This window comes from Anabrus simplex, chromosome 3 (assembly GCF_040414725.1).
Source record: "Anabrus simplex isolate iqAnaSimp1 chromosome 3, ASM4041472v1, whole genome shotgun sequence".
Classification (NCBI taxonomy): domain Eukaryota; kingdom Metazoa; phylum Arthropoda; class Insecta; order Orthoptera; family Tettigoniidae; genus Anabrus; species Anabrus simplex.
The window spans coordinates 386721695-386730776 of NC_090267.1; the positions used below are offsets into that span (position 1 = coordinate 386721695).

The following is a 9082-nucleotide window of genomic DNA, read 5'->3' on the forward strand; positions in this document are numbered from 1 at the left end:
AATAATTTTATGTAACAAAAAGTAATAGGAAAATAAATATCATTAATGTGATAATTTATCTAAGAAGATCGTGAACGTCAACGCCTTATAGATAATGTGTCAGCTGAATTTGAGACGTTTCAGAAATATACGTCGATACTTTAGGTTTAAAATACTTGTGTATTACACTTTATTGGATTTTACAATCTATGCTCAGGAATTGAAATGTTAGATTTGTATTTATTGTATTAAAATCCACAATATAATAAATTTATACACTTGAGCTTAAAGTTTGAAAAATATCTCTAAAAGAAAATGAAATGTATCTAGCTATAAGGTGATGTTTACTGAGTGCGTCACCTTAGCACAACTACGTAATTTGTGCATGATATGTAGCTGTACAAATTCCCATTTCCAAAATTAAACTTCTAGAATAATGTTATAGTCATAAAACTCCAAAGTGTCGTGTACACAAATATTTCTTAAGAAGGCAAAGCAATATGCGATTACGTCAACTAATATTAAGATGACATCTATAATTTGTTTATTTCCATATTATATTACTTAGGATGGATGCCTTCAAGGGTACTTTATATTATTTTTTAAAATGCCACTCATTATACTAATACCTTCCTAAAATTTCGAATATTTCTTGTTATGTAATTTAACATGATATGATGATATTTTTAGAATATTTTTACCTTTTGAAATGTTGTGTGATTTTTTTATGAGGTGAATATTCTCACATAACATACGAATCTTCTCTTTTCTCATACCATATGAATACATAATGACGAAATTAAATATTTGTTATTGGCGATTGGAACAAGTGTGTCCTATCAAATTTCACTTCTGGTCAATAAGTAGTAAGCGAATTTACTAGTAAAAGAATTGCCTATCGCATAATATTTGTGCTACGTTACAGTGCATTTTGCAGTATTCAAATTTATTGGCAATATATAAACACAGACAAATATATTATGACAGTGAAATCGTTAACGATCCTTAAATACGTCATTAGCCTCTGTCTATTATTCGTTGTGTAGCAAACCATAACTGATTAAATCAAACTCTTAATGTCACACAATTATGAACAGTGTAGTGACCAATGGAGGGAAACGCGAAATAAAATAATTGCACGCTTTTTTTGAACGTTGATTTAATAATTCACTAAATATCAATATAGGTATATCACAAAACATATTTCCTTCCTTTTGAGTGAAAAATGCAATACATCCGTCCGTTACGATGAAAAAGAATAATAATTACTTGTGACGCCTGCCATAAAATGCACAAAAGTATCCTTGATTTCTGAGTTAGTGTGATTTTAAACGAAGATCAAAAGGACTGATTTCATTCTTTAGAAATGCATATGTAATATATGTTTGATTTATTTAATTAATTTATTGGTTTATCTATTTACACTAGTCATTTTCTGAATTTAATTCCTGAGTACAGCACATGACGTCTGATGATTATTTCCCCGCAGGATAAAATATAATTCGGAAATATCATGTTAACCAACTATATTCTACTTACGATAAGAAAATCCTGTATGCACACTTGATCTATTGGTCTCAGTATGTCGTTTATGAATGATTTTATATCATACGTAATAATAATAATAATAATAATAATAATAATAATAATAATAATAATGCAATTATGACGAATAAGAAAGAAAAATCAGGCTATTGAAATATTTTTCTTCGTTGTTTCATGACGGAAAATTCTGTTCGGTGGCAGGATAGGTTAACTATATTGTGTTCGTCCTAGAACTTAAAACTTAAGAGTTAATAATATATTATATCAATTATAAATAATGCAAAATATTACGATCCAATGTAGAAAAAGCAGATTCCTTTCAGAATTCAATATCTTACGTAGTCTCTGAATAAATCAGAAAGCGACTCTTATTATTTTGTTTATTATTCAGTAAAATTTTATAACGCCCATTTATATTTCCAATAAAATAAAATAATTGGGAAATATAATAATTAAATTATTAAAAATAGTTTACTATAGTTGAAGGAATTTCTTATAATTTAATATATGTATTGTTATTCAATAGAGGATAATCGCATTAGGTATCATGCACTTCTCGAATATTAAAATTGAAATTCAAGTTGGAAAATTTCAGTTTTTATAGGATAGTTTTTGTCACTATACAGGAATTTGTGATCATAGTTGACGGTGCTATATACACGAAACATTTTCTCATTAGTTAATAAAATGTTTTACTCAAAATATGGTAATCTAATTTGTTGTCATAAAAAATTTCATTTTAAGTTGGAGTTGAAAATTTTAGGCAAGACAAAGCAGAGATAGTAATTCTCTTCACCAGGGAAGAACATGTGGTAATCATACGGCAACACGAAACTTTTGCATGAAAGCGAGAACTCACCGAGATCGCGTCCACTGGCTGTAGCAAGGAAGAAGATGATGATCCTGCTGCTATCAGACCGTGGCCAACTCTGACGGAAGTATCACAGCCCCCTGCACGGGCGCACGCTTTATACAGGGTGAGCAACGGCGACGGCGCCCACGCTCTCAGCCAACTCCGCCCCCGGCCGGTGTCATCTGCTTGGCACGTCTAAATCACTCATAATTATAACAACTAACTGATATTACCCCTCTTTGGTACACAACACAGTGTTGTATTTCGTATCCTTAGGGAATCTCAACGTCTCCTTGAAATTATGGTGTCGATGAACGGCGTTCATTAACGACAACCGTCTCACCATAACCCGCGATTATTACAAATACTTACAATGGTCATGGCAATCTTCTTATAACATTGATAAATTTCAAACACGAAGATGGTTTGGAAAATATTTTAAAGTAAATTATTTTCAAAATGGAAATTTTCAGGCTAAAAATAAACACAAAGGAAACAAAAATGATGGTCGTTCAAAAGAAGAAGGCTGAATTGAAAACAAACATTAAATTAGGCTGTGAAAAAGTAGATCATGTTAAAGAATTTTGTTATCTGGGTAGTGTTATTACCAATGATAATCAGTGCCTGACAAAAGTCAAAAAAAGAATTGCTATGGCAAAACAAGTGTTTCAAAGTAGGAAAAATCTATTATAAATAAGCACATAGGAATTGAAACCAGGAAGAAATTTGTTAAAACCTTTGTTTGGAGTGTGCTAACTTAGGGTTGTGAGACCTGGGCTTTGAGAAAACAAGCACAATCAATACTAGCATCTGCTGAAATGTGGTTCTGGAGAAGACTGACAGGGACGAGTTGGACAGAAAAAAAGACTAATATCCAAACCTTGAATGACGTTAATGAGAAACGGACCTTAATTTATTCAATAGCGCAGAGGAAAGATAAATTTCGTGGACACGTCCTACGACATGACACCTTTCTCCAGAATGTATTCGAAGGAAAGGTCCTAGGGAAGAAGTCGAGAGGAAGACCTCGTCTCTCATACCTTAGAAACATAATCGCTCAGCTGGGTTTTGCTTCCTATGTCACGAAGAAGAGGACTGCTGAAGACCGTGGGATATGGCAGCAGCGACAAGGCTTAGCCTTTACATAATGAATGCATGGATTCTCTTCACTACAGGGGAATATGTGATCATAGTTGATGGAACTATATACACGAAACTTTTTCTCATTAGTTAGCAAAAGCGTTTTACCCAATATATGATCATGAAGTTTTGTGTCATAAAATTTAAAATTTTATTTTAACTTGGAGTTGTAAAAAGTTAGGTAAGACAATGCAGAGATAGTATTCTCTTCAGCAGGGAGAACATGTGATAATCATACGCCAACATGAAACTTTTGCATGAAAGCGAGAACTCATCCAGTTATATATATATTTGTTGTGAGAAGTGTCCAGCAGCGACATACCTTTATCATTATTATTATTATTATTATTATTATTATTATTATTATTATTATTATTATTATTACAAGTTGCTTTACATCGCACCGACACATATAGGTCTTATGGCGACGATGGGACAGGAAGGGGCGAGGAGTGGGAAGGATTTCGGCCGTGGCCTTAATTAAAGTACAGCCCCAGCATTTACCTGTTGTGAAAATGGGAACCTACTGAAAACCATCTTCAGGGATGCCGACAGTGGGGTTCGAACCTACTATCTCCCGAATACTGGATAGTGTCCGCATAAAAGCGACTGCAGCTATCGAGCTCGGTGCGACCTACTTTTAACAAGAATTTTTTTTTCTGCTAGTGGCTTTACGTCGCACCGACACAGATAGGTCTTATGGCGACGATGGGATAGGAAAGGCCTTGGAACTGGAAGGAAGCGGCCGTGGCCTTAATTAAGGTACAGCCCCAGCATTTGCCTGGTGTGAAAATGGGAAACCACGGAAAACCATTTTCAGGGCTGCCGACAGTGGGATTCGAACCCACTATCTCCCGGATGCAACAAGAAAAGATAATTAATTTATAAATGGAGAAAATTATATTATCACCTGTGGAAGTTTGGAGATGGTAGTGGTGATTACCGTTTTAAGAGGAAGTGCAACTTGACAACCATCCTCTATTAATACCAATGAGTGGAAAGAACTGTTCCGACCTTCCAAGGAATGGATTTATCGGCAAAGTAATGAAGTACCATTATCAAGAAGTGTGTGAAAATGAAAGATACCCCACCCCTCGCAAATCAAATATCATCTGGGACGGAAGTGACCACGGGAGATTGAATGAGAAGGATGAATATGAGGGACCTATTAAGAGTGAGTGGAGGGAATTCCAGACCCTTTCCTTTCAAAAAGATAATCAACTGCCATAAAGCAATATCGTTGTGCGTGTTGTGCGTGCTTTGCACTTAATGCACTAGGGTGGTTTTGTTAAATGTCCTTTGATGAATAAACCAATATTTAATTATGTTGCTCATAAGCATGCAAGCCTGGATTTATACGCGATTATGAAATTCAAAAACGATCATAAAGATTTTCATACCTCACTCATTTGAAATGAAATGGCACATGGTTTATATTTCCGGGAGTGTTCGAGGACTTCGTGATTTATAATTTGTTCTTATACACTTACAAATTATCTTACAATATATACATAAGCACTTAACAAGGGACATGATACATTGAAAAAGAAACGTGATATCGTTATCTATCAATCTTTAGCAGTATTCTTGCACCTCAGTGTCCTGTGCTCAACCTCTTATACCTATGCACTTACATCAAAATACATTACTCAACGTAATACATGAAATTCACTGAAGAACACTGTCTATACAGTGCTACTTTTCATTAGCCTCAATCTTCACTGTAACACTCCACGTCGCTTGACACTCGCATCGCTTTCCAGCACGTTTGTGACATGGAGTTAATAAAGAAACTACAACCTGTAACAATAAAGTTCGGTGAATAAAGTCAGAACGGTCGATTCGGCAACACTGGCGACACACAACGCTGTACCTCCGTAGCAGCAGGTTTTGATCACCTGCTCCCAACGTTGTTCAGTTGAGCATCGTGTGCGTGCCGTGTAAGACCTATTTGACACAGTGCGTGTTTACTGCGTTGGTTCTGAACTGCGAACAGGAAGATCAAAAGATCAATGTACAGTTTTGTTTTAAGCTTGGCAAGACACCGAAAGAAACGCATGCGATGCTGGTACGTGTTTATGAAGATCAAGCACTATACTTGAAGTGTGTGTACGAGTGGTTCGTCCGTTTTCGAGGAGGCCGAGAAAGTGTTTCTGACAACCCCCGTAGCGGAAGACCAGCGAACGCCGTCAGTGACGAAAACATTGAGAAGGTGAGCACATTAATCACAAACGACCGGCGATTAACTGTGCGCATGATAGCGGATGAAATGCACATTAACCGTGAATCCATGCAACAAATCGTTACCCAGAAGTCAGGGAAGAGGAAAACCTGCAATCGTCTTGTGCCACATCACTTGACTGACGATCAGAAGCAGGCACGTTTAGAGGCTTCACAGGATTTTGTCGAAACGGCGGATGTGACACCAAATTTCTTGAACTGTATTGTCCCTGAGGATGAAACCTGGTGTCTCAGGTACGACCCTTAAACGAAACGGCAAAGCATGGAATGGCGTTCTCCGGGATCCCCTCGTCGGAAAACGGTCAGAGCCCAAAAGTCACGCATCAAACTCGCTTTAAAAGGAAAGAGATTTGACGATATTCCTGACATCCAACGAAACATGACGAGGCTTTTGAACACCATCCCAAATGAAGCCTTCTTGCAAATTTTCCAGGACATGTATCGCCGATCTCAGCAGTGCGTAGTTATGAGAGGGGACTATTTCGAAGGGCAGTAAGGTCACTGTCGTGCATTGTTCATCTATGTTGATAGTACAGGACTATTCACCGAACTTCATTGTCACAGGTTGTATAACACTCACAAATATCGTTATAAAGTCTAGACACGGCTGAGACCACAACACTGAAAATATCACTGTATACTTTAGAGTTCTTTTATGAGCGTACTGGCGGCGGGACTACCACCTCTTGCTATTTTGCGTTAACATTCTTTTAGGTAGCTTCTGAAGGAAGTCAGCGGTACCTTGTCGTTCGTTTTAGTGTAAAATGGATACCCCATACTAAGCCAAGTGAGAACATGTCTCAGATAACTTTTGATGATGTCCAAAGTCAATACTGTACGAAACACATCATTCGGGTTTCTATATCCCGTCAATCTGTTGAACGCCGCTCTGAGCCACTGCCAAATGTCTTTGACAGCTTCACAACTATTCATTCTATGAAACTGAGTATCAATTACCGAGCATTTCTTGCATAGCGGCGATTGTGTCATCCTGTGGCGGAATTTATTTTCATCTGTCGGAAGTATCTCGATTATAACTTTATAGCTAGCTACTTTCCATTCTAAGTGGATACAAGAAATTTGGAAAGTTGTACAAAAATTATTCCAATTGTAATTGGGGCATTTCACCATAATGTGTGGCAGATGATCATGCTTCACTCTTAATTTATTATAAATTAGTTTAATGGTAAGGATATTGTGGTCAGGAAGGGGCAAGCTGTGAAAAGCTTGCAGAGCATATTTAAAGGAAGACGAGCGAAGATACTGATTTTTTACACAAGGGGAGAAAACTGTAGTGCTATATTTGGTCTGAAGACAAATACTGCACCGTTTCTCTGATCAGGAGTGGTTTCGCATTTTTCAGAGACATTTATGAGGTTGAATCCCCCTTTGTCAATTGGTTTCCTCAGTTGTGGCCTGGCTATACGAAAAGTATATCCTCTCTATAAGTAATATCCGACACAAAGTTCTATCCGTTAAGCAATTCTTTCTAGCACAGGTAAAATTTGTGCAGTGTGCCATAATTTTAACAGTGCAGACAAGCCGATATTCCACACCTTTTGTATTATGTTGAAGTTTCTGCTGAGGTGCATCGATAGGGTCGAGCGCACCTTTCGTGTAATATTGTTCCAGTTTAAATCAACTATTTCTTCAATGTTTGGGGTATAGATGATCCTTAGGATTTTAGCCCGCTCTTTGGTTGGTACGTCGGCTAACATTGTGCTCTTCGGCCACACACCAAAAGAAATAAGTTCCGTTTTCTGATAACTTAAAAGAGCGATGGAGGCCATTTTATATGCAGATATTATTCCTGTTAGCTGTTGAGAGACTTCAGGGGCCCTAAGATGGATAATTACGTCTCTGCGTAAGCTGTGATGGTCAACAGATTATTTGGATTTGGTATTGAGTTAAGGACATGATGAACAGCACGTACGAATGGTTTTATGCTCAAGGAATATAAGATCATAGACAAGGGGCATCCTTGTCCTACTGACATTAGAATAGGAATCGGACGAGAAAAGAAACCATTAAGTATAATTCTAGAGTGGGCGGATTGATAAATATTATGTATACTGTTACACAGAGAGAGAGAGAGAGAGAGAGAGAGAGAGAGAGAGAGACAGAGAGAGAGAGAGAGAGAGAGAGAGAGAGAGAGAGAGTGTCTGGGAAACCCATATGTCTCATGACTCCCAGCAAGTACACGTGATAATAATAATAATTTCATGTGGCTATCTCTAGCCGAGTGCAGCCCTTGTAAGGCAGACCCTCCGATGAGGGTGGGCAGCACCTGCCATGTTAAGGTAGCTGCGTGTTATTGTGGTGGAGGATAGTGTTATGTGTGGTGTGTGAGTTGTAGATACGTTGGGGACAGCACAAACACCCAACCCCCGGGCCATTGGAATTAACCAATGAAGATGAAAATCCCCGACCCGGCCGGGAATCGAACCCGGGACCCCCTGAACCGAAAGCCAGTACGCTGACCATCCAGACAGCGAGTCGGACAGTACGCGTGATGAACTCGATCGAAAGCTTCCTGAAAGTCCAGACTTAAAATGCCATCAGCCATACCTGTATTGCTTGCATAAAAACACCGTGTTCCTAATGTTTTGAAGATTGTGTGTTATTTTCCTAGTTGGAATACTCCACGTTTGACCTTGTTTGATGACCCTTACCATTAAAGGCATTATACGACCTGCAAGAATTTTCATAAATACCTTATAAACAGTGTTGAGCAATGTTATTGGACGGAAGACTGATTTTGTTTTGGGCATTTTGACCTTGGGTATGAGTATTATGATACCATCACTGAACCCGGTACAATCAGGTAGTGTTTCAATAAGTACATTAATTAACTCCACAAAAGTATTTTTGATGATAGGCCAGTAAGCCTTGTAAAAAGATATCTGAGTCCATCGGGACCTTGGGCGGACTTGTTACTAGCTGCGTGTATTGCCCTTAATACTTTCCCTTCAGTGATGCGAAGGGTCAGATGCTGCTTTTCTTCTTCACCTAAGTGCTGCTCTTCAAGTGATGGTATGTTTTGTTGCTCTGCTACGGAGTTCCCGTTATCTATGTTTCTTTGAATTATTTCTCTGATTCCTCTAGGCATTCTTGTGTACCATAGAACTGCCTACCATATTCCGAGTGGAGAGTTTTTACAAATTTCCTCTGAGCCTTTCTTTTCTCCACGGCTATATGGCATAGTTGAGTTTTCTCTTCCGCCAGGAGAGATGAAGGGCAGGACCGAACAACGGAACCTTGAAGAATGTGGTCCTGGATAGATGTTATTCGACGTTTGAGAGCTGCTATACGTTTGGAGGTATC

At 38.0% G+C, this 9082-nt stretch overlaps 1 protein-coding gene across 1 annotated transcript in view; it reads right to left on the bottom strand.

The window, feature by feature from the left end:
- The window catches only part of FMRFa (FMRFamide), a 348597-nt gene extending 346151 nt beyond the window's left edge, over positions 1 to 2446 (bottom strand). The window contains exon 1 of the mRNA XM_067144532.2: positions 2384 to 2446. The gene's annotated coding sequence lies outside the window, so the exon portion shown is untranslated. The remainder of the gene's footprint in view (positions 1 to 2383) is intronic.
- Between the last annotated feature and the right edge of the window lie 6636 nt (positions 2447 to 9082).